General features: G+C 40.2%; 1 long non-coding RNA gene across 3 annotated transcripts; it reads left to right on the forward strand.

Annotated features, from left to right (window-relative positions):
• Positions 1 to 2,255: 2,255 nt before the first annotated feature.
• On the forward strand, positions 2,256 to 16,275 carry LOC132394032 (uncharacterized). 3 transcript variants are annotated; one of them, XR_009512142.1, is made up of 3 exons: positions 2,256 to 4,351; positions 4,647 to 4,812; positions 12,923 to 16,275. It is a non-coding gene; the product is annotated as an uncharacterized LOC132394032 (long non-coding RNA). The 3 variants fall into 3 exon arrangements; XR_009512141.1 differs by having other exon boundaries at positions 2,256 to 4,342; positions 4,620 to 4,812; XR_009512143.1 differs by having other exon boundaries at positions 2,256 to 4,342.
• Positions 16,276 to 27,327: the final 11,052 nt, after the last annotated feature.

Consider the following 27,327-nt stretch of genomic DNA (forward strand, 5'->3'; position numbering starts at 1 on the left):
AAAAGGAGAGGTGCAACAAGACATGGGTGTCATTGTACACCAATCATTGAAGGTGGGCATGCAGGTATAGCAGGCGGTGAAAAAGGCAAATGGTTTGTTGGCATTCATAGCAAAAGGATTTGAGTACAGGAGCAGGGAGGTTCTACTGCAGTTGTACAAGGCCTTGGTGAGACTGCACCTAGAGTATTGTGTGCAGTTTTGGTCCCCTAATCTGAGGAAAGACATTCTTACCATAGAGGGAGTACAAAGAAGGTTCACCAGATTGATTCCTGGGATGGCAGGACTTTCATATGAAGAAAGACTGGATCGACTAGGCTTATACTCACTAGAATTTAGAAGATTGAGGGGAGATCTTATTGAAACGTATAAAATTCTAAAGGGATTCTAAAGGCTAGATGCAGGAAGATTGTTTCCGATGTTGGGGGAGTCCAGAATGAGGGGTCACAGTTTAAGGATAAAGGGAAGCCTTTTAGGACCGAGATGAGGAAAATCTTCTTCACACAGAGAGTGGTGAATCTGTGGAATTCTCTGCCACAGGAAACAGTTGAGGCTGGTTCATTGGCTATATTTAAGAGGAAGTTAGATATGGCCCTTGTGGCTAAAGGGATCGGGGGTATGGAGAGAAAGCAGGTACAGGGTTCTGAGTTGGATGACCAGCTATGATCATACTGAATGGCGGTGCAGGCTCGAAGGGCCAAATGACCTACTCCTGCACCTATTTTCTATGTTTCTATGTAAGTGATTGCAAACAGCAAGTATTCCAGAAGATAAGTTCTCAAAAGATGTTTTGTACCAAAATATATTCCTTGATATAATTTAGCTGGCATAGTTTAAATAGTTAGTTTAAGTTTTATTTAGAGAATTGTTAAGTCAGTCTATTCAGTTCACCAAGTTCCTCAATAATTCAAATATCTTCAAGAAAACCCATACAAACCATTTGCTAAACATGATGGAAAACACTAGTCTGCTACTTCTGAATTAAAAATTATTTTTATTGTGTAGTTCTAAAAAAAAACTTAGAACTTCCTTGAATAGTTGCAGCTAGAGGAAACTCGAGTCATTTCTCTCTGGAGGGTATATTCAGTTTTCTGGACAGGAAAGCTTCTTATGCAACATTTTTAAGACTGACACAAAGGATGGTGTGATCTCAGACTGTGTGGAACAAGTTTGTGCTCGATTTTGTTTGATCTCATATGCTAATTTGGCCCCAGCACAATCCCCAGGAACCTCTGCACAACAGCAACAGAGGAACCTCGGAATAATGACAAGACTCTTCCTGATCTTAACCCCTCCCCATATACTATTTTGTATCTCTGATGAGTGTGTCACACCCCCTACCACCACAACTTTAGAAACATGGGGAAGTCTGCAGATGCTGGAAATCCAAAGCAACACACACAAAGTGCTGGAGGAATTTAGCAAGTCAGGCAGCATCTATGGAAATGAATAAGAGTTGACATTTTGGGCAGAGACCCTTCTTCAGGACTGGAAAGGAATTGGAATGATGCCAGAATAAAAGGATTGGGGGAGGGTAACGAGGATAGCTAGATGGTGATAGGTGAAGCCAGGTGAGTTGGAAAGATAAAGAGATGAAGAGGAAGAAATCAGATAGGAGTGGAGAGTGGACCATAGGAGAAAGATAAAAGGTCAAGGTGGGAAATAGAACAAGAGGAGAGGGGGTGTGATTTTTTTTACCAGAAAGAGAAATCAATATTCATGCCGTCAGGTTGGAGGCTACCCAGACAGAATATAAGGTGTTGCTCCTCCGCTCTGACAACTAAGCACAACAGGAGGACGTGGACCAACATCCACCGGGAATATAAATAACTTTATAATTTCCTGTCAATGTCATCTTATATACAGACACTCCTGTGCCTAGAGTCACTTTATGGACATACAATCAATCCATGTGTACAAGCCGATCTTATGTATTTACATTTACTTATTATTTTTGTGTTCTTTATCTGTTGTGATTTCTTATTTTTGTCCTGCATCTGATCTGGAGTAACAATTATTTCATTCTCCTTTACACTTGTGTACTGGAAATTACTTTTAACCGATCTTGAAGCTTAAAATTGCCAGTTACATATAATCAGAATCAGAATCAGACTTTAATCGCCAAGTACCTGTGCACATACAAGGAATTTACTTCCGGCAGATGTTGTCTCTCTGCTCATAACAACAATAATGATAAATATAAATGAAAATATAGATTATACATACAGGTAGTGCAATCCAAGTAATAGTTAGCCGACAGTTAACTGGAAGTTAACTGTTCAGCAAAATGACCGCAGTAGGGAAAAAACTTCTCCAGTGCCTATTAGTCTTGGTCTGGAGGGATCTGAAGGAATCCTTAATGATGTTCCCCGCCCTCTTCTTCAACCTGGAAGAGTACAGGTTCACAATAGAGGGCAGGGAGGCTCCAATGATGCGCTCGGCAGTCCTCACTGTGCGCTGTAGTCTGGTTCTATCCTGCTTGGTGGCGGCTCCAAACCACACAGTGATGGAGGTGCACAGGACAGACTCAATGACTGCAGTATAGAACTGCAGCAGCAATTCCTGAGGCAGACCATATTTCCTCAAGGGCCGCAGGAAGTACATCCGCTGCTGGGCCTTCTTCAGGATGGAGCTGATGTTCTGCTCCCACTTCAGATCCTGAGAGATGGTGGTTCCCAGGAACCTGAAGTTCTCCACGGTGGACACAGGGCTGCTGAGGACTTTGAGGGGGGACATAACGGGGGGAATGTCTCCTGAAATCCACTATCATTTCCTTTGTCTTGAGCGTGTTCAGCTCCAGATTGTTCTGACTGCACCAGAGTGCCAGTTGGTCCACCTGCTGTCGATATGCAGACTCATCACTGTTCTGGATGAGTCCGATGACGGTGGTGTCGTCTGCAAACTTCAAAAGCTTCACATAGGGGTTGGAGGAGGTGCAGTCATTGGTGTAGAGGGAGAACAGCAGTGGAGAGAGGACACACCCCTGGGGGGTGCCGGTGTTGGTGATTCGAGTATCCGAGGTGACCTGTCCCATCCTTACCTGCTGACTTCTGTTGTTCAGGAAGCTGTAAATCCAATCGCAGATGTCAGGTGGCACAGTGAGGTGAGACAATTTGGAGCAGAGGGTATCAGGGACGATGGTCCTTCATGTGCTTTGAAAATACTTTAAGGAATGTAAACAAGCACAAAATGGTGGGCCATTGGGATGGGGTCCTTTGTAGTGATATTGCAAAGAATTGGTATTTGCATCAATTTAATTTTTGACACCTCCCCTATCTACCCCTGCCACAACTCCTTTCATGCTGCTCAATGCTTTTGCCTGTAGATGGTGCTATTACAACATTTACTGCAGAAGAACTTGTTAAATTTCTCTCCAGCAAAATTACATTTATCAAGATAAACGTAAATGATAAAATGTATGATAAATGTAATTTTCTTGAGGACCATTAAGAACCTTTCAAGATCAAATCCATCCTTAAAAGAGAAAAACACTGCAAGGGCATCAACATTACATAATAATCACGCATTATGTTAATAAACAAAAATAGGTGCATTAAATATCAGCCAGTAAGTATAATGTTGTGGTTAAAAGTTGGTCTTTATTCTAACTAGATTGAAAATTTAAAATAAGGTTGATGTTCCACCCTGCCATTTACGCAGTCTGTTGGATCACTCATGATTCAACACAGGCAAGTGTACAGGCAGTTGATGTGGTGAAGTTTGGGCCCAAGGTGAAATCACGTAGCAGAAGCAACAGGAGTGCCCAGTCCCTGCACTGGAGCTCAATGTATTAAATTGTAACCTCAACGCCGAGCTGCCTATGGTCTGCAATTAAAATTAATTACCATAGCCACTTGTTATAGAATGGATAACTGTATTTAGACATTTATTCCCACATAGGAACAGCATTAAATAAATACATAACCAATAAGCCCCAGGCTACTCTGCTTTGGGAAGTACTAATTGTGACTTCAATTGCAACTGGTTATCTCACAGAGGCAAATAATGGAAATATGTAATTAATAATTAACTATTTTTATTCAAAAATATATAATTAATTCCAGCATTGAAAAATAATAGCAGTTTCGTTTACATGCCTGTTGTTGTATTTCAGCATTCTCAAAAGCATTTTTTTTAGTGTAGTTGTTGTTTTTCTCTCTGCAGTGGAACCCAGAGTGCCCTGATTATTTGTGGTGCCCAGAATTATTGTGCAACAAAGCTTAGAAACAGCGCATGCTGTAAGTGGCTCCGTGCCTATGTGGGGTCCCTGAATTTCTGTATTTCAGACCAGTTGCCCTTTGGAGATCTATGTGTACTTTGGATTGGAGATCAGTCCGGCTGATAAGTAAGTGCAGTAAGTGAACGATCTGTATAGTTTGGATCACTGTGGTACTTCCTTTATAAAGCTTTTCTGCACCCTATTTGCTGGACTCTCCCAAAGAAAAAGAGACTGTATGTTTAGTTTACCTAGCAGGCATGAGCTAAACCTAAGCTTTCTAGACTGACCTGAGGCATGAGTGTGTTGGATTATGTTTCTGTGCGTTCATTTCACAAAATACTGCTTAGTAAATCTGGTCTGTAATTTATTTTACATCTTGTTCTCTTAACTATCTTTATTACAGTTAAGATTCCATTTATAATTGCATTAGATGAAGAAGAGGGTATTACCACCAACTCTCATGCACAGTGTCTCCATCTGCTGGGTTCCAGTGCTGCTTTAGTTCCTTGTGATATTTGGATGCATGGGAAGATGAATCTCTCTTGAGGAAAGTTCTTACCTAAGATCGAGATATATTCAGTCAATGACCCCAAAGTGTAAGTAATCTATTTATTTTTATACAGCATGGCAACAGGCCTTTCTGGATCAAACACACCACAATTATACCCAAAGGACAAATTACCCTACCGACCCATTCATTTTTAGAATGTGGGAAGAAAGCAGACCACCTCGAAGAAACCTTTGCAGTCATGGGAAGAAGATACAAAGTCCTTACAGATAGCAGAAATGTTGAATCCAGGTTGCTTGTAATAGCATTATGCTTATCACTATGCTCCTATGGTGCATTATTTGTTTTAATAGAAATAATTTGGGATCAAGAAATTTGGTTCATCTGCAAATCTGCAAGATTAATTTCTTTTTACTTGCAAGCACTTTCAAGAGGATCCGTCTGGGTGAGTGAAACAGCTACTGAACTTCATCAAAGTTTAAGTCATTAGCACGGTTTTTACCAGTGGTGTAAATCTGTGAAGGTTTGTGTGACTATACAGAGTGGGCTTTCAGAAAATAATAAGTACATGGATCTCTATAGTAATCTGTGCTACATTCAGTTCAATACAGAGCAGATATATACAGGAGAGGAGTACTACTTTATGAGGTTTACTGCCCATTATTGTACTCTGTGTGCCTGGAGTTCTCTGGAGTGCTGAATATCATTATACCTCAGCTGCTATTGTACATTTACAATATTTCTGTAATTGAAAGCTAATGATCCTCACTTCAAACAAAACCTAGCAGTAAAATCTCAATATCGTATGTTTAATACAAAACAAATAATGTGTCTCCCCTTGCCCATGACCTTAATCTGAACAGTTTAAGTTCTACCACATTATTTGTCAGGTTCTGTGTATTTACTGTAATGGTGCAGAACCTACTGATGAAATAAGCATGAGTTTAATGTTCATATCATTATTAATTTTAAAGTAAAACAACAATTTGAGTACAAAAGAGCTTTGCATTTTATTAATAATATAAGAATACTTCGTTATTTATATTCCTGCAAAACTATTCAACTTATCCAACCCAGAAAGGAAATAAATTGTGCTGTTCTATTTTTAAGAAGTAATTTTTAAAAATGTTCAAACAAAAATTGTTTTGCACATTTCCTTCATCTCCTCTCTTTTGTATTCTGATCTAACTTTCCTCTGTTGTTTCTCTGTGCATGATGAAAATTGATTTAATCGTACTTTTTCATTATTCTGAAGTCACTTTGGTTGAGGAGATAGACCACTGGTTCAATTTCCCGCCCAACATTTCTTTAGCCCTGATGCTCAAGCTTTAGCTTATCAGCTTGGATTCCCAGGTAACTTTGACTCTAAATTTGTCAAGCTGAAGAATGAGGAAAATTAGAGCTTACAAACTTTGTTGCATTTAACTTCTTCTGTAAACATGCTTTAATAAATATGTGGTTCAGAAAATTCTGGACTATTGTGGTTTCTGTATTGAGGGCACCTTCATGTGCATAATTCTTGTTTTTTTTAAAGTACTGCATTTATCAGTGCATCATCAATTAAAGAATCTAAGTGTAAATGTTATGTGAAAGGCTGTCTAGTTTTGGAGTGGAATCATAGAGCTGTTATGGTACAAAAGTATTACTCGGCTCATTGAGTCTATGTCAGCTTCCAGTAGTGCAGTCCTGCCAATTCCAAACTTCTGCTCTCAAAATTACATTTTTTCCAGTACGCATTGAAAATCCCTCAGCATTGAATATTTACTGAACCTTCAGATGACGAGGGTTGTGTGCTGGCTGTCACCCAGGGCTGACAGGGCTCCAAAAAAATACTGTATCATCTTATGGCACACAAAACCTTGTTAATCCTGTTGCAAAACCATAAATATTTTAGTCATTTGAGGCAAGGTTAAATGATTTTAAAACAATACCTCCGGGGGGCGCTGTCTGCTGTCTTTTGGCTAACATCACATTAAGTATCTTGAATGTATTATGTGGTTGAGGCCATTTCCACCTGCTTTTATTGACTTCATTATAGCTCTGTTAATGCAAGAGATTGATAGCGTGCAAAATCTGCTTATAACTGCTGAATATGGCCACCTATCACCCCAATTAGCCTCAGTATTGATCAGAAGATGAGCAATCTCTGGCTGAAAATGAGCTTGCTTGAGCTGACAGCAGCTACTGTAATACATGAGGAAAGAATTACAACTTGAGAATTATAGTGTTATTTTGTACCAAGCCAGGAGGTGTTATTCAACTGAGAATTTCAAGAATATTCAGAACAAAATGTCAAATTTTGCACAGTTAAAAATTCTTCCATAATGGAGAAAAATAGCACATAATTTTAATGTTAATGATAGTGCAGCCATTAAAAAGAGAATATTTTTAAAAACAACTAAAGAATAGCTCTCCATCACCATTAGCATTCACGTAATGTTTTAAAAGGTGGCGGTCAATTTTTAATAACGTTTCACTGAGTCATTACTGGCATACACAAGCTGAATGTTATCACTCACCTCTGAATAACGTTGGAACAATTTGTTCTAATTTTGTAACTACATTTATTTCCAGAATGTCTTTGATCTCATAATAGTAAAAGATCATGACCTTTAATCAATGTGACACCATCATGGCCTGGAGCTGCTGTCTACCAAATTCTATTAGATTGCTGATCTGTTTAAACAGTTCAGAGAAATGTAGGCACTGATCCTTTATCATTTGGTTATGCAACTGCAACATTGCTTGATATTTCACAGTAACTCATATCTTCTAATTTGAAGTCATAATTTGATCCATTCTGTAAGTGTGATTTCTTGCTCCCATTTATAAGTTTGTCTCCCGTTGCATCTGTCAGATTATTTAGCGGCTGGGTAAGGTTCAGTGCCTTTACAGCCATGCTGATTGTTATTGTTCTATCCTCAGGTGGTGTCATGACCTCTTTGAATTTCATTAGCAAATCTAATTCCTTTGTTATCAGTAATTGCCAAACCATTTAATTTATGTGTATTCATGACAATGCAAAATATAATCAGCCAGAAAAATATATTATACGTTTAAGTGTCAATAGAATGGTATTTAATGTCCCTTATGGGAATAATGTAGAATGAGGTTGTATTCCTTAAAGTGGCAATACTATTTATGCTACAGATATTAAAAAAAAACAATTTTTTAAAAGAAAGAGTTTTCATATAACATACAGCACCAACAAAACTGATGTGGCTATTTTCCTAAGGTAATTTTCAACGCATTTTAGTTGCAACTGACAGCTATACCACGGAAATAAAACAAAAAATGCAGCAGAGGTTGAAAATTTGCAAACACAAATATTAAAAAGTAACACATACAAGATGCTGGAGGAACTCAGCAGGACTTGGAGCATCTATGGAAATGAAAGCAGTTGGCATTTTGACCAAGACCTTTCATCAGGGCTGGAAATGAAGGGACAAGAAGGTGGAGGAAGAGGTTAGGCGAATCCAGGTGATTGGGAAGGGGAGATGAAACAAAAAGCTGGGAGGTGAAAGGTGGGATAAATGTTAGATTGAAGAAGATGTCTGATTGGAGAAGCGTGTGGACCAAGTGAGAAAGGGAAGGAAGGATGGACGCCAGAGGGAGGTGATAGGCAAGTGAGTGGATATACTTTTGTGTTTCTATGATAAAAATAACTGGATCTAACCAGCTGGTCCAGTTGGCTTATGGAAAAAGGAAAGGATGTTTTGTAACTCAGAGCAATTCTCTGCTTCCCCAGTATTTTTAAGTGTTCTGAAGAAAAGTTAAGTCCTGAAGCAATTAGTTTCTTCTGAGCTACTCTCTGACCAACTGAATATTTCCAGTTGAACAGGTCACTGATGAGATTATACATTTGTTGTTGTAAGGATATTTATATAAAACTTAACAGTTAGATTCTTTGTAAAGCACAGCACAGTACAGCACAAACCCTTTGGCCCACAATGTTGTGCTGAACTTATAACCTACTCTAAGATCAATCTAACCTGTCCCTCCTACAAACCCCGCCCCCCCCCACCCCCTGCATTTTTCTATCTATGTGCCTGTTTAAGAGTTCCTAAAATGTCCCTGATGTATCTGCCTCTACCACCACCCCTGGCAGGGCATTTCAGACATCCACCACTCTCTGTGCAGAAACACTTATCTCTGACTTTCCTCCAGTCATTTTAAATTGTATCCCCTGATGTTAGCTATTTCTTCCCTGGGAAGAAGTCTCCAGCAATCCACTCAACTATGGCCCTTAGCCTCTTGTACACCTCTATCAAGTCACTGCTCATCTTCCCTAGCACCAAAGAGAAAAGTCTTGCCTACTCAACTTTTCTTCATATGGCATGCCCACTAATCCAGGCAGCATTCTGGTCTAACTCCTCCGCATTCTCTCTAAAGCAAAGGTTTCCAAACTGGGGTCCACAGACCCTTCAGTTGATGATAAGGCTCCATGGCATAAAAAAATGGTTGGGAATCCCTACTCTAAAGGGTCCACATTCCTTCCTATAACAAGGTGACCAGAACCGAGCACAATATTCCAAGTGTGCTCTAACCAGGGATTTAAAGACCTGTAATATTACCTCATACAAAATACTGGTGGAGCGCAGCAAGCCAGGCAGCATCTATAGGGAGAAGCACTGTCAACGTTTCGGGCCGAGACACTGACGAAGGTTGTGTATTTTGTGTGTGTGGCTTGAATTTCCAGCACCTGCAGATTTCCTGGTGTCTGTAATATTACCTCATGGCTTTTGAACCCAATCCCTTGACTAGGGAAGGCCAACATACCATATGCCTTCTTCACAACCCTATCAACCTGTGTGGCAATTCTGAGGGGTCTATAGATGTGGGTCCTAAGATCTCTGTTTCTCTACATGACTAAGAATCCTCCCAGTAACCCTGTATTCTGCTTTCAAATTTGACCTTCAGAAGTGAACCACTTTACACTCGTCTGTGATTTTTCGAGATATAATATTCTTTTAATTTGGCATTGTGATATGTTGTTTTTGTTTCTGTTTGCGTTTCTCCTAGTAGGTAAGATTAAACTGGATTGTAAATTGCAAAAATTCACATCTTCTCAAAGCAAATTGTTGTGAAGAATTTTCTCATCTCAAGAGCAATTTTGAAAGCCAGACCAGTCTGTTACAAGTGATTATTGTCTTAGTATGGAATTTGGTTAAACATCTACTGTGAAGTTCCGCCCTCCCCCCCCCCACCCCACCAAAGTGGTGGTGATGTGCAAAAAAAAACATCTTGGGTATTTTTTTTCTGAACATAGGATTACATTGTTTGATTTGGTCACATTTTAAAGCATTGCAAAGACAATCATGAACTCAAATAATATGGCCAAAAATCAAGAATGCTTTCCCTGCACAACAAGGAAATGGGTATCTTTCAACCTGAAAGAATAAAAAACAATCACATTTCCACCCTACATAAACTAGCATTGTTACAATTGCTTCATCACCGCTCTGTCACCAGTCAATTTACAGCAAATACAGAAACTGCTGGTGTGCACATGCAGAACATTTGGCTGTGTCAAGCTAAATTTAGGTGCTCTCCAGCAAACACAAATGGTCCATATCCAATTAACTTAAGTTCCCAGTTCTGATCGTCAGTCATCTGTAAAGTTACAACGATAATTTTAAACTAATGAAGTTGGAATTAGATTCTACATAGAAATCCCTTCGTTTTAAAAAGATCAGGCACTTTTATGTGATAATTTTACTCTTCCAGGAAATCTAAAATGTTCAATTCCATTTTGTTGTTGCATTCAAAAAGTAACAAAACATTAATTTAACTGAATGAGCTTTCCAGTTTTTAAGAAGTTAGCAGATCTCATGGCAGTGAATCAAAATCTGTTGTTTTGTGTAATGTAATATATGATATTTAGTGTTGAATTCTCCGGAAACTGCTTACAGCGGGATTGCACTTTGACACTGAAGTCCATAGTTAAAACATGAAGTTGAGCTGGATCCCTGTCACGTACACACAGGAAGGTTTTCATAAACCCAGTGTCAGATTATATCTAGCAGTGGAACATTGTTACAATTATTTTTCATGGAGAGAAATGCTTATGAGGGAACAAGGTAAATAACTGCCAATAACACATTTATACATGAATAAATTACAATTTTTTTGCATTTTTGGATTTATTAATAATTTTAGCTTTTAAAATGTTTTGCTGTTTATGTACTTTTGAATGTCAGAAACATTGAGAAGCGTTCAAATTTTTTTTGCCAGCTTAGACAGCCAGCTGAGTTAGAGATCATAGCTCTTTAATGGTCAGGGCTTGTTTTAACCCCCCCTACACGTGTAAGGTTCTGCCACACAAAGCTTCACCATTGAGGATTGGGTCTGGTTAGAATTGCAAACTGACAAGAGCAGTTGCAAAGGTGGTAGGGTTATATTTACAATGTGGGTCCAATTGCTTATCAGTGGCGGAAAATATTGGCCAATTATTAGGGACACTGCTTTCTGTAATTTTGATAGCAATTTTGAATCAGTTAGGGCTCAGTGTATAAGAAAATGAAGCAGATGAGCACTGCACCTCAGTTCAGTAATAAAATAAATCATAGCCGATTCTGGGCTCAACACCCGGTTTACTGCTCTCACCTCTGAGTCAAAAGGTTGCGAATCAAATTGACCTATGAAGAGACATTCTTGTCACATTCCTGTCTTTCCTTTGTCATAGGTACGAAATATCCAGTTGTGGTATGACAAAAGAGAGAGTGACTGTTTTTCTAGTGCTCCGTTCAAAATTTGCCTCCTAATTGGTGTCATGTTAAAAAAAAATTAATCTTCTAGTTACTGGGGAAAAGTCCCTGAATTTGAATCACAGAGCCCTGTGGCAACAGTCCCTTCAGTTTGCATTGACTATCAACCATCCATTAATGAGAGGTGACTTGTTAGAGGTGTTTAAGAGGCATTGATAGAGTGGACAGCCAGTGCTTTTATTTTCCCCAGGGTGGAAATGGCTAATGTGAGAGGGCATAGTTTTAATGTGAATTGGAGGAAAATACAGGGGGTATGTCAGAGGTATGTTTCGTTTTTACACAAAGTGGTTGTCTGGTGAATGCACTGCCAGTGGTAGTGCTGGGAGAGGCAAATATATTAGGGACATCTAAAAGAATCTTAGAGAGGCACATGGCTGAAAAGAAAATGGAAAGCTATGAGGGAGGGAAGGGTTAGATTAATTCTGGAATAGGTGAAAATGTTGACTCAACATCATGCACCAAAGAGCCTGATCAATGTTATACTGTACTATGTTCTATGTATTTACATTAATTCTGTTTTTACACTCCTTACATTCTCATCAACTCCAGATTCCCCACAAACTCTTACTTAGTCTCTGCTAATTCTCAACCATCTGCATTCCAGCTTGGCTTGAATTACACCGCCACCCCCGCACCCCCAGGTCCTCAATTTTGTTCTTCAGCACTTATGCAACTACACATTTGCAACCAGATGCTGGGTGGAGGGGGCCTCATCCCTCTGCGTTTTGGCCTGGCGTGGAGTTCACCTTAAGTCTTGCCTTGCATCCAGTCATGGTGATGAACCTTCGTCCGCTTAAGGTGGCGTACCTGAGTGGTCTGCCGAGTCCTTCAGAAGATCGTGAAATCTGTAGATCATTAAGTTGGTTTAAAAGTACAATGCCTACAGGGAAATTACATGCTCAGATTGCAGTGAAAGCAATTCAAAAGAGGTACGTTCAGAAGTTTTGTACATAACCCTCAGAAGTCGCCGTGGTTTACCAGCATCATCTTATAATTTGTGATTAATGGTGAATTTATTTGAAGTGCTTCCGTTTCAAAAGTATTTCCTTGGTTATAAAATGTTTCAGGGCGTTCTTGCCACTGAGTGCCCCTGTTCCGAATGGCGTAGTCGCGTAGTGATAAGTCCAATGCTGCTACTACATCTGTGACCTGGGCTCAATTCTGCCGCTATCTTTAAGGAATTTGTAAGGTCTCCCTGTGACCATGTGGGTGTCCTCCTGGTGCTCCGGTTTCTTCCCACATTCCAAAGATGCATGGACTAGTGGGTTAGTTAATCACATGCATCTAATTGGGTGGAGTGGGCTCGTTGAGCCAGAATGGCCTGTTACTGTGCTATACTTGTAAATAAAGTCAATGAAAACTTCACAGTCGTAAACCTTTCAATGTTCCTTAATAACCTGCTGTGTTCTCTGCCATCCCCCTGTGCTGCAGATGGAAAGCTTGTTGACAGCGAAACTGGAGTGAACACTTTGAAGAAGACTTCACCTGCTGCTCTGTTCTTCTCAACGTCCTGCGGCAGTGTATCCTCTCCAACCTTGTTGCCACCCATGACTGAAAAGACCATTTACCAATTCAAAACAAAGATCCAGAGGTTGAAGGTCTCCCTGCTGACGTGCTAATGTTTGCTAGTGAGGAGCTTCAGTCATAAATCCATGACCTCTTTGTCTCCTGGGATATTATTCTCTTCCCAAAAAAATGGACAGCAGAGATGCAATAATTTTCAAAGAAGGCAAATCTGACTACAGAATCAAGCACAGAGCAAGTCACCACCAGGGTTCTTCTAAACTGCCTGCTCCTAGTGGACAGTTAGCTGCCCTCAAATTGCAGTGTGCATTCCATCTATCGAGAAACACTGTGGGTATGAATATCCCCATAAGATGTTTTCGAGAAAAGTTCTGGATAGGCTTAGAACTTGTGATTTCAGAAAAGCTTCTCATAAACCTTGAGCATGAATTCTCTCTATCTACAGATTCTAGTTGTCTGTGAAGTCAGGGTTTTTCAGTGTTTTCTGTGCAGTTTCAGTACTCGTGTACTGGAACCTATTTCCTGATGTTTGCTTTGAAGTAAGAAATCCAGGAAAGGCCATATTTACTGTTGTTCTTGGCCTGCTTAATTTTAGAACATTTAAGAGAGGGAGAAAGTGTCAAATTAGTTTTGGTAAATTGCTGCAACTCATCCTTCAGGCTTGTATGTATTACTTACATAATGGTGCTGTGACGAAGCGGGTTAATATTGAAATTTTCATGCAACGGTTTATTAACAAAGCCAATGCATGCGATAAGTGAGAAATATCCAGTTAAACTTACAATGAGCTAATTTAAATACTGAGGAATCTTTGAAGAGTTGACAGGTTAGTAGTAGCATTCACTTCAAGGTTGTACCTCTGGTCTTCTAGTGATAATGATGTGTGGTCTATTAACATCTGCCCAGCAATAATCACCAGAAATTTTGCTTTTGATGTGGCAGAGATTCTAGTGCCATTGAAGAGTTTGGGAGATGGTTAGACTTTATCCTCTTTGATACAGTTCTGAATTTGCTATCCAAATCTAGTATGCTGCTGAGACCAAGGTTGAATGTTATTCAGGACCTGCTTTGTTATGAGAGGATTTGCGCTTTGAGTTGAATTGCTGGATTATCAGCAAAGAGTCCACTTACTGATGTGGAAATGATGATTCTGAGAATGGACGGAGCAAGGTACTTTCCTGAGGCACTCCCGTGATGAATTGCAGCAATAGGCTCCACTCTTCACACCTTGTTTTGTTTGTCATCAGAACCTCATTGTCTCGACTCTTTATTCCTTTCCATAGGTGATGCCTGACCTGCTGAGCTCCTCCAGATTTTGTGTGTTACTGTGGATCTGCAGAAGCTCCTGTTTTATAGCTATTTGATTTATTATTTCTTTTACTCAGGTCATTGAATCAGGATAACTGTGGAGAAAATGACTGGGAATAGGAGGTATATCACAGTGCTGAGTGTTCAGGGGAACAAGCAGTGAATTTAGAAATCTGCTTCTCCATAGCAAAACATTCTGCACCACTTAAGATTTGTATTAATGCACATACACAGTAGAAGTCCTTTTTTAGTCGAAAGATTTCTATGCAAGGTCTGAAAGAAAATATTCAATGATCAATCCATCATTAACTCTGAAACCAATCACAGCCATAAAATGTCAACCACATGAATGGAGTGTGCAAGATTTTTCAAACCACTTCAATAATTAAGTAAACACTCAGAGATATTTTGGAGTGCAGGTCCATAAATCAAACCTTTCTAGACACTTGGCTGAAATAATTTATTTGTGGCTGCAGTGCGTTTCTGCAGTTTGTGTGGAGACAGAGCCCACAGTCTCCATGCAGGAGCACACAGCATACACATTTAGTGCTTCTTGGAAACCTCAACAAATTTATCATTAAATTCCTGACATCTGATTAGAATTTCAAGCATAATGTGCCATTTTGAGGGGAAAAATATGGGCCTCCGGAGGATCGCCTTGACCGCCAAGTATCACGTGAAGAAATCATATGCAGTGTTAGCTGATGTTTGTTCGTACAAATGGGAAGGATTACCTATTGGCAGTGCAACGTTTAAAAATGCTTCTGCTATCACTTTTCGTAATAAGAGAGGCTGCCCCAAAGTATGATGATCGTGCATGGCTTCCGTTTTTTTCTTTATTTCAATTGATGCCAATAGTCAAAATAATTTTATTATCCTTAAAATCCAATGATCTCTTAAGTTCCTCATTGCATTTTGATTAACTAATTATTCTTTCTTTTCCATGACTAATTCTATTTTATTTAAATTTTTTCTGTTTAGAAAGGTCACATTGTGTTGTGACATTTGATATCTTTTACTGTGATAGTTTGTTGGAAGAAGAGACTTTATTTTTTAAGAGATCCAGTTCAAAACAGGTCCTGCTGCTGAGCAATCCCCCGATTTGATCCTAGCCTAATCACGAGACAATTTATAATGACCAATTAACCTACTGACTGGTAGGTCTTAGGACTGTGGGAGGAAACAGGATCACCTTGGGGAAATCCATGCAGGCATGAAGTCCTCACAGGCAGCTGTGGGTATTGAACCCAGATCACCTGTGTTGTAGAGCACTGTGCTAACCACTACACTACCATGCTGCCCATCTTGTCAAACAGGATTGTTGTGAAGCATTTAAATAGAATGAAACCAGCATGATTTGGTACTTTTATAATAATGATTTTTGTGATCATTTCAAATCTATCTTGTATATAGGCTATTCCCATAACAGCATCCTATGTGATACATTTGCCATTTATCAAACCAAAAAATGCTCTAATCATGTGGTTTTAAGCTAGAAATGAAACATGAATTTAAAAATACTGCATACCCACCTGAAATGTTTAATTTAATGTTTTGCTCATTCAAATTTGTTGAGGTTTAATAGTCATTAAGCCAAGCATGCAATTTGGCTCTATTGTTGAGGAATAGAAACATTTTCCCCATGGTATTTGTATAATTTACCGATAAATTGTTTCCTTTTGTACAGCAATTGTCAGTTTTTTTTTCTGATGGTGTGGAAATTTTCTTTCATCTAATTTGCTGTTAGAGCCTGCAAATTTAATGATTTCAGATGCCATGTGTGTGGTTTCATAAGTCATATTTCACTGGAGAAATAGTTTTATGCACTGAATGCATGCTTAATCCAGCATATGAAATACTGGGTGGAGAAAATCAAAATTTGACTCCCACAGCCAATTCTTTTTAAACAAAATGTACTATGTTGGACGCTGTTGACAAGAAAATTAGGTAATGGAAGTAATATTGCAATGGCAGCATCTGTTTGATGCTGTAGGTAAGCTGATGTGCTATTATCATAAATTTAAATATTAATTAAAATGTAGTCCTCAGGGGACAATCCACCTTTAGCAGGCCTGAATCACATCCTTACAAAATATTGAGCAACATGAGTAAATTACTATTCAAGCTTCAAGATTCTCTATGTAGATAATATGCCTAATTATTGACATTCATGTCATATCATGTACAATTTGGTACTTTTACACTCCAGACTGATTGTAGTCAGTCCCTGGGGTACTGGCTGCGCTGCAGTTTGCAATCTATCTGAAACTACATTTAGGTACTTCAGTTCCTCTGAGTTTTAAACTTTTAAAAACATGGTAAGTAGTGTACACATTTATTTGGTAACACTGTTGTGAAGCCCAATAGAATGTGTTTGTTATTGTCACTATATAAGTACAAGTTGTTACTGTTTCATATAAAGAGGATTTCCTGGATTGTTGCTTGATGAAAACTTTGTGGTTTCAACCTGGACATGCAAAGTACAAGGTTGCACCTGGACAGAGATTGAACATGATTAGTTTCTACCTGGGCTTTATTCTAGAGGTCAGGTCTATGAAGATGGTTTTTTCTTAGTTATTCATTTCTTTGGGATGTGGGGTTATTGACAAGGTTGGCATTAATTGTGCTTGAGAAAGTGACAGTGAAATGCCTTCTTGAATTACTGAAATCCTTCGAGTGAAGTTAATTCCACTGGATTTAGATTGAGCTACAATGTCGAATCAAGATGGAATGAGATTTGGAAGGAAAAATGTAGGAGTTGAACCTTCTCATCGAGTCAAGAGCACAGCATCAAGCCCTTTGGTCCATCTAGTCCAAGGATTCTCTACTTTTCTTAATGCCATAGACCCCTACCATTAACTAGGAGTCCATGGACTCCAGGTTGGGAACTCCTGATCTAGTCCATGCCTAGTCTAGTCATGATCTAGTCCATGATCTAGTCTATTATTCTGCCTAGTCCCATTGATTTGTACCTGGATCATAGCCCTCCATATTCCTCCTATCCATTTACTTATCCAAACTTCTTTTAAACATTGAAATAGAACCCACATCCATCACTTATGCTGGCCTCTCATTCCACATTCTCATCACCCTCAGAGTGAAGAAGTTCTTTCTCGTGTTCTCCTTAAAAAAAAATTTATCTTCCATCCTTAATCCATGACCTTTAGTTCTAGTCTCACCTGACCTCAGTGGAAAAAGCCAGCTTGCATTTACCAATTCTATATCCCTCATAATTTAGTATTCTTCTATCAAATCTCCCCTTATTACACTCTGGGGTTAAAAATTCCTAACCTATTCAACTTTTCCGTCTAGGTCAGGTCCTGTATTCCCAGTAGCATACTTGTAACTTTTCTCTGTACTATTTCAATCTTAATTGATATGTTTCCTGTAGGTAGGCACACAATACTTCAAATGTATCCTGGTCCTCCTGGGAATAAGAGGTCATGGATTCGGGAGATGCTGCGGGGGTGGCGAGGTGAGAAATAGCAGTGCATTTTTGTAGGTAGTGCACGCTGCAAGTCACCGTGGGTGGTGGTTGATGGAAGGATGGGCTGTGAATCAACTCTATTGAGCACCACACCCTCTGCAACAATTTTTCTTCCTGTCTGCCTAATAACCCTATCAGAAGAGAAGTGATGAATCCGTTGCCACTTAGCACCTAGTTTATTACACATGCATAGGAAAGGAAAAGAAGGCAAATCTCTTGAAGTTTCTGGTTGCCATCAGCAGTCTGCTCACTCCTGCACTTACCTTGACTGCGGGCAGCCAGAACTCTGATGGTTAAGCCTCAGGTATCATAGCAAGCGGGCCCTGTACTTGAAATTCTCTTGATAGACTTTAATAGCTGAAAAAGGTGAGGACAATGTTACATTAGTTTTTATTATTTAATAGTCATTTAATAGTTTTTAATTCTATCTGAAAATCAATAACATTAAAATCAAAGTAAAATGCATAATAAAAGTTCATCAATTTAAAAATGAAGTCAACAAAAACACAAAAACTGAGAAAGATATTAATCAAGTAAATCGAAAAAAAACCCACATTTTCCTTTGCCTTCATCTCCAAAATCTTTGGCTTCCAATCAATGTTGAAATCAGTAAGTCTTAGATCCTGCACCAATTGTGACCTGATGCAGTTTCCATGAGGTCATTTGTAAGTGTAGTTGCAGATTAGCAAAGGTGTCAAAAGTTACAGGGAGATGGTAGGAGCATTGGAAGAGAGAATTGAAAGTGTCCCTTTTAGAATGGAGGGGAGGAGGAATTTCTTTCGCCAGTGCTGAGTCTGTGGAATTCTTTGTCACAGGCAGCTGTGGAAGCCAAGTATTTTTGAATATTTAAGGCGGCAGTTGAGAGATTCTTAATTGGTCAGGGCATGAAGTGATAAGGGGAAAAGGCAGGAGATTGGGGCTGAGAGTAAAATTGGATCAGCCATGATGAAATGATGGAGCAGACTCGATGGACTAAATGGCCTTGTTCTTCTATATCTTATGGTCTAATAGAATGGTGTTCAGATGGAAAATAAATCAGCCATGATTGAATGGCAGAGCAAACATGATGAACTGAATGACCTAATTCTGCTTCTAAGTCTTAATCACATCACATGCTTGTAAGTCCAGTATATATTCCCATTTCAATGGATGACTATAAGCATTGCTGATGGGAATTGCAGCCCAGAACAGCTTGATGCAAGATAAATACTGAAACTAAAACATATCCAAGAGGAGCAAAAGTTATTTAAAATATTTAGAATTGGGAAACAGCTGCATGGGACTAACTATAAATGTTTGAAACATGAGATACTAAGTTGTCTAGACAGGGAGGTTGTGGAGAGGAGTTTTCCTCTTGTGTGGAAAATCTGGAACTTAAGGTCACCAATTTAAAACAAGGAGCTGCCCATTTAAGGTAGATGTGAATTATTTTCCCTAAGCTTTGAGTGTTAGGAACTCTTCTTCAAATGGCACTGGAAACAGTAAGAGCTGAGCCAGAATATTTGAATAGAGGGCAAAGTAGATTCTTGTTGAGGTAGAAGGTTACTAGGATTAAGAAGGAATGTGGAGGATACTATCAGATCACCATGATCAACAACCTTGCTCTCAGTGTTAGTAAGACCAAGGAATTGATTGTGGACTTCAGGAAGTGAAAGTCAGGAAAACACACAACAGTCCTGCTTGAGGGATCAGCAGTAGGAATTCTTTAACCAGCTTTAAATTCCTAGGGATCAACATCTCAGAGAATCTATCCTGGGCCCACCATATTGATACAATCATGAAGAGGGCAGGCCAGTGGCTATACTTCCATGTATAGTTTGAGGGAATTTGGAATGTTACAGAAGACTCAAGCAAATTTCTACAGATGTACTGTGGAGAGCATTCTGACTTGCATCATCACCTGGTATGGAGCATCCAATGCACAATATTGAAAAAATTTGTGGACTAGGGGTCCCAACCTGGGGTCCATGGACCATTTGCTCTCATGGTATTGGCCCATGGTATAAAAAAAAGGTTGGAACCCCTGCTGTTGAGGGTTGTAGACTCAACCACCTCCATCATGGCACTAGCCTGCCCACTATCAAGGACGTTTTCAGAAGGAGGTGACTCAGAAATGTGGACCCTCACCATCCAGGACACACCCTCTTCTCAATACTATCATAAGAGAGGAGGTACAGGAGCCAGAAGATGTACACCTATGTTTTAGCAATAACTTCTTCCTCTCCACCATCAAATTTCTAAATGATCCATGAATGCTATCTCACTATTTTTCTCTCTTTTTGCATTGGTTATTTATTAATGTTTCTTATTGTAACTCATATTAAATTTTTATGTATTACAATGTACTGCTGCTGTAAAACAACAGATTTCATGACATGCATCAATGGTAATAGACCTGATCCTGATTCTGATTTTTGTCAAATGGTGAAGCATGTTCGGTAGGGCAAGTGGATTAATTCAGTTCCTAATTCACATTTTTGTAACGATGTAGCAGGAAAGATGTGCAGAACTCCCCTGAGAAAACGGGCATATATTTTTCCTCATTCCTTCACTGGCTAAACTAATCACTTGTTACAAAGCAGAGTCATGCCGATCAAGATAATACTGGCCTTGATACACAGTCTGCTCTGAATAAGGTGATTTCAGTAAGTGTTGTGGCAGAGGTGGTCAACTGGACTCATTGTCTGAGAGACCATCAAATAATCACTTGCTGTTTACCTCTCAAGGCTGTTAGTTTTGTGCATGAACCTCCTTGTGCCAATCCATGCCTTGGCAAGCGTACGTGTGTGCGGGATGTAGCTGTGAGCTCAAATAACCTTTCAACCCTTAGCCTTAGCTTTTGGTCTGTGGGCAGCAGTGGTGGTGGTTACGGCAATAACACTTTGATCATAATTATTGACTGATTTTAAGAAAATACACTCAGTGGCCATTTTATTGGGTTTGGGAGTGGAATCCGGCATGGGCTTCTGCTGCTGTAGTCCATTCATTTCAAGGTTTGATGTCTTGTGTGTTCAGAGATGCTCTTCTGCATGCCACTGTTGTAACGTGTGGTTATTTGAGTTACTGTCACCTTCCTGTCAGCTTGAACCAATCTGGCCATTCTCCTCTGTCCTCTCTCATTAACAAGGCATTATCACCCACAGAACTGCTGCTCACTTGATTTTTTTTTTTGCTTTGTTTTTCGCACCATTTTCTGTAAACTCTGGATGCTGTATTGTATGAAGTTCTCAAGAGATCAGCAATATCCAAGATACTCAAACCACCACCAGTGTTCATTCCGTGGTCAATGTCAATTAGGTCACTTTTCTTCCTCTTTCTGATGTTTTGTCTGGACAGCAACTGAACCTCTTGAACAAGTATGCTTTCTATTATACATTGAGTTGCTGCCACATGATTGGCTGATCAGATTGCCTCAAGATGACACCAGTAAGTAGTGATTCTTTATGTGTAGCTCTAATAGGAATTATCAAATATTCCAATTTAGGATTAATACAGCTAAAATCCAAAGTCAATCGCCTAGGGTACTTCAGTAAGTAATGTCGTTTTTAGATATTTTTTAAAAAATCTATCGATAATCAAAATTGGTGGGTCCTGTAATGCAGAGTCAGGTCACGAGTGCAGTTCCCCTTAAAGAAAACAGAATTGAGAAAGGTGCACTGGACTACAGGTACGATTGAAAAGCAGAGGCCTTAGACCCCCTGGCCTTACTCCCGTCTGTCCTGCTGGTGAACGTACAGTCTGTGGAAAATAAAATTGATGATCTCAGACCAAACTTGCTGTGCCAGAGTAACATCAGAGACTGCCATACTCTGTGCTTCACAGAAACATGGCTCATTGCCACTATTTCAGATGCAGTGCAGCTGGCTTCACCATTCTCCGTATGACAGGACAGCTCAGTCTTTCCACCTCGGACTAATGTCAGGCATGCACCGGAGGAGCTGAGCACCACGATCAGCAGGCAAAAAACAGTGTACCCAGATGCCTTCCCTATAATTGTGGGGAATTTCAACCAGGCCAACTTGAAGTCTCTGAACAACTACTACCAACATATCAGCTGTGGAACCAGAAGAGCCAACACACTTTTATATGCTAAAGGAGTTCACCACAACTGTGTTAGTAGCTATATATATATCCACCCCCCACCAACCCACCCACCCACTCAATGCCAGTGAGGAACTGTTTGAGCTCTGCAAACAATATCAGTAACTTTCAAACCAAACACCCTGATGGTAGCTTCATTGTCACTGCTGAATTTAACCATGCGAAACTTAGAACAGGCCCTGCCTAAATCCCACCTGCATGTTGGTTTTGCTACCAGAGGTGAAAATACACTAGACCTGGTTAATACTAATATTACAGGTGCATACATATCAGTTCCCTGGCTCCCACATTGGGCTCTCAGATCACTTGTCTGTTATGCTAATTCTAGCATACAAACCACTGATCAAACATGGGCCAAACCAAGTGCTGAAATCCAGCATTGCAGAACCACTTTGAAAAACAAACTGGAATATGTTCAGGGAGGCTGCTACCTGTGATGACCTTTGAGGAATATGTGGATTCTATGACCAACTACATAGAGAGGTGTACCGAGGACATTACCATCACAAAATGCATCTGGGTGACGGCAAATCAGAAACAGTGGCTTACTGCAGAGGTCTGTGCACAGCTGAGACATCGTGATGCTGCCTTTAGATCGGGGTACCTGACAGCGCTCAGGGAAGCAAGGTGAAATATGAGCATTCTCAGAGAAGATACAGCCACTTCTGCAAAGCCAGAGACACGAGTGGCATGGAATTCAGAGGATTACAGACTATAAACCTACCCTGCGTGTAAGCGACCAGAATTCCTCACTCCCCGACAGGCCGAATGTCCTCACACCTGGTTTGATGCACAGAACAAAGTGCTGGTGAGGAAAGCACCTCCCCCCCACCCCCAAGGGAGCAGACACTCTGTCTAGCTGAAGCTGAGGTGAGGAAGACACTGGCCAGAGTCAACCCAAGAAGAGCAGTGTGAGCTGCCTCAACAAATATCGGCCAATTGAACTTGCACCTACTGAGATGACATGCTTTGAGAGATTAGTCATGGACCTGGACCTGCTGCAATTTGCCTATTGCCACAATAGGCCTGCAGCAGATGCAAACTCACTGGACTTTGATGCCTACATCAGACTGCTGTTTATTGATTACAACTCAGCATTCAAGACAATTATACCCTCGGTTCTAAGCTCCAAAATGTGGGCCTGTGTACCTCCATCTGCAACTGGATCCTTGACTCCCTCATGGGAGACCACAGTCAGTGCGGATCAAAAATAATATTTTATTCTCACTGACGATCAACACTGGTGCACCTCAGAGATGTGTGCTTGTCCCACTGCCCTACTCTCTCAACACCCACAACTCTGGCTAGGCACAGGTCAAATGCTATCTATAAATGTGCCAATGACCTAATCATTGTTGGCAGAATTACAGATGATGATGAGGAGGTGTAGAGGAATGTGATAGATCAGCTGGTTGAGTGGTGTTGCAATGCCATTTTGACCAAGGAATTGATTGCGGACTTCAGAAATGGGAAGACGAGGGAACACACTCCAGTCTTCATCGAGGGATTAGCACTAGAAAGGGTGAGCAGCTTCAAGTTCCTGGGTGTCAGCAACTCTGAAGATCTATCCTGGTTCCAACATATCGATGCAGTTACAAAGAAGGCACGACATTAGCTATATTTCATTAGAAGTTTGGAGAAATTTGGTTTGTCACCAAAATCTCGCAAATTTTTGCAAATGGACCATGGAGAGCATTCTAACTGGTGACATCACCATCTGGTACTGAGGGGCCACTGCAGAGGATCAGAAAAACACAGCTACCTCCATCATGGGCACTAACCACTCCAGCATCCAGGACACCTTCAAAAGGTGATGCGACAAAAAAACATTAATGACCCTGTCACCCTGGACGTGCCCATCAAGGAGGAGGTCCTGGAACCTGAAGATATACACTCTATGTTTCAGGAATAGTTTTTTCTGCTCTCCCATCAGATTTCTGAATGGACAATGAACCCATGAACGCTGCCTCATTTTTTTTAACTCTCTTTTTGCACAACTTATTTAAAAATATATACTCATTGTAATTTATATCTGTACAATGTCCTGGGTATGTTACTCAAAATGGCCTCTTTGGTTTGTTACAAGTAGGAATGTTTCTTTGTCGGATAAGTGTTTCTCTCGCCGTTGTTTCACTTTAGAATGGCTGATATGGTAATTGTATTCATTTGTTAATCAATGGGGAATGTCATTGTGTCTTGTGATGCTGGGAACTTGGGGGAGGGGTTTTCGCGGGTTTTTTTGGGGGCGGGAGGAAGAGGTCGAGGAAGGTGGACGTGCATGGCACTGCTCGGAAGACCCCGGGCATGGTCCTAGGGGCGAAGACGTGGAGGTCGGAGGCAAGCGACAATGGGTCGATTGGTTCGTTGATTGAGCTCCAAAGAGTGCACTGAACAAACTGAACTTTGATAAGTTGGCGCCTTTTGTTTTTTTCCTTGTATATATATATATATATATATATTGTATTGCCTACTACTCTTTTAATTTTAGTAAACTCTTTAAAGTGTATGTCATAACGGTATTTGTTGTGGGTTTGATACTGTTGGCGGGCGCGAGGCATAAAACTCGATTCTCACAGCTCCTGCGTGTACGGGAGGTGGGTTGGTGTGTGGCTGGATCTCCTTTTTCCCCTAGACATATACCAGCCTGTTGGGTAAGGGTTACATATCTTATTAATATTACATATTGCAATGTACTGCTGCTGCAGAACAACAGATTTCACAGCATATGCGAGTGGCGGTAAATCTGTTTCTGATTCCGATTTGCATTAATAAGCAGGTTTGCAGGTGTATCTATGAAAGTGGCCACAGAGTGTACGTTGTGCTTTTTGGGTGGCAGACAAATTACACGTGGTGCCAAATTTTACCTGAAGTTGCTTGGAAGACCTCCGATAGAATAAGCAATGAAGGTTTGAAGGAAAGAAGCTTTATTGTGCCTGGAGCTAAAGAAAGAAGTGAATGAAGGAAATAGAAGGTGATGGTTATGTTATTTTGATGCATGATTATTTCACATAATGAAGACTATTATATTGAAGGAGATGGCACCAGCGAATAATGGGACCAAGGGCAACATCCTCCAGATGGTTCACAAAACTACTTTTATGCCTTTTTCATTCAAATGTGGTTCTGCTACTGTTGGAGTCTATGATCTACACCTTGGTGGTGTGTTCTTTGGACCAATTCAGCGATCTGGCACCTTGTTGTCTCTGAGGGTGTTCTGAGTGAAGTTTGTGGCCTCAAGGCTGAAGACTGGGTGCAAACCCATGATCGACTCCATTACCCACCAATCTTGAAAATTGAAACACTGAGGAAGATTGAAATCACCAAGTGAGTGGGCATTTCAGTGTCTTCTACCAGCCTCTTGCTTGCTGCTGCTGGAGGAAGATTTGTGTGTGATGGTTCCCCCTCCCCCGCTTTTTTATTGCATACTTGGGTGATTTTGAATCAGGGTGGACTGCAGATAACAAATGCTGAGCTAAACTGACTATACCCAGACTCTCTTGAGTTTGTGTTTTATGTTCAGTGTTTCTCGCTATTTTATTTTCATTTGCACAATTTGGGGTTTTTTTTTTGCACATTGGCGTGGAGGGTTTGATGTTTATTCCTTGAATGGGTTCCATGATTTTCTTTGTTTCATGTCTGTCTGTGAGGAATCTCAGCACTGTATACTGCATGCGTAATTTGATATGAAATGTATTTTGAATCTGTTAACAAATTTACATTGTAATTAGGTTTCGGTAAGCTTGCCTGAAGAAGAAAAAGAAAGATGAGGAAAGCTTGGTTGGGTGAAGGAGGAATATCAGGGATAATACATTTGGAAGGATTATAAGACTTCATTGTCTTAGCACTCCTGATAGTTTTTCCAGTATAGATAATGACAGTTTCACACTAGTAGTCATGATGGCATTAATGATCCTAATTTAATGCTTCCAACCAGTGGAGTCTATGATTTGGTTGAGAGATAATCACTTGAGGGCTTGTGAAGTGGTTGGTGGGACCCTGGTAGCTGTAATTTGGCAATTTGTTCTGTCGCCTGCTTGCTTAGTGAAATTAAATCCTTCTAATTCATAATTTTGCAAAAGGCAGGAGTACTGAGAATAATAACTTCTGCGAGATTACTGTGACACAGGAAAACTTGAACAATACTACAGCTGGATAAACACAGCTGACAAAGAATAACCCATTAGCATTCACGTTTGTTATTGGCAATGCAGTCATCCAGAAATTCTGAATTCTGTTCCAAAGTGGATGACATCCATGTGATGGTGTAAACTTTTAATCACAAGCTTGCATTTCATTCCTGTTTTTTAGATATGGCAGTATTTCTGCTTACAAAGCATTAATAATGAACATAGAACTGTACAGTGCAATACAGCCCATTCAGCCCACCTATATAAGCCTACAGTTGTGCTGACCTACATCAAACGACTGCACAATCAATCTAGCTTTTTCATCCAACTCAGCCTTTAACCCTCCCTTCTTCTTATATCAGTGTGCCTATCAAAGAGTCATTTAAACATCCCTAATATATCAGACTGTACTACCACCCCTGGCAGTTCATTCCGGGCACTCATCACTCTGTGTAAAAATAAATCTACCTCTAAACTTTCCTCCATTCTTCTTAAGTGGATGTCCTCTTGAATTGGCCATTGCTTCAATTGCTTCTACCCTGGGGGAAAAGCATCGGCTGTTCACCCTTATCTAGGCCTCTCACAACTTTTCCTCATGCTCTCTAATCCAAAGAGCATCCTGGTATGTCTCTTCTGCACCCTCTCTAAAGCTTCTACATCCTTGCTATAAAGGGGCAACCAGAATCGAACACAATACTGCAAATGTGGTCTAACCAGAGCTTTCTAGAGCTGCAACATTATCTCACAGTTCTTGAACTCAGTCTCCTGACTAATGAAGGCCAGTGTACCATATTTCTTCTTAACTATCTTATCAACAAGCCTGGCAACTTTGAGAGATCTATAGACTTGAATCCCAATATCCCTTTGTTCTGCCCTACTGCCACAAATCCTGTACTCTGCCTTCTCTGCTCAAGTCTGCATCCTGTCTATGTCTCATCTATAAATATGTAAATTCACTGATAACAGCACTGTTCACGGCAGAATCTCAGATGGCAATGAGGTGGTGTACAGGAGTGGTTTGATGGCCCAACATATTGAGACAATCATGAAGAAGGTATGTCAGTGACTGTACTACATTAAGAGTTTGAGGAAATCGCATGTCACCAGAGACTAGCAAATTTCTACAGATCCAAGGTGGAAAGCATTCTGACTGGTTGCATCACTGTCTGGTATGAAGGATCCAATGTACAAGATTGAAAGATTCTGCGGAGAGACGTAGACTCCATCACGACAAAATTTTCCCCACCGTTGAGGTCATCTTCAAAAGGCGGCCTCCATCATTAAGGGCC

The sequence above is a fragment of the Hypanus sabinus genome, chromosome 5 (assembly GCF_030144855.1).
Source record: "Hypanus sabinus isolate sHypSab1 chromosome 5, sHypSab1.hap1, whole genome shotgun sequence".
Lineage (NCBI taxonomy): Eukaryota > Metazoa > Chordata > Chondrichthyes > Myliobatiformes > Dasyatidae > Hypanus > Hypanus sabinus.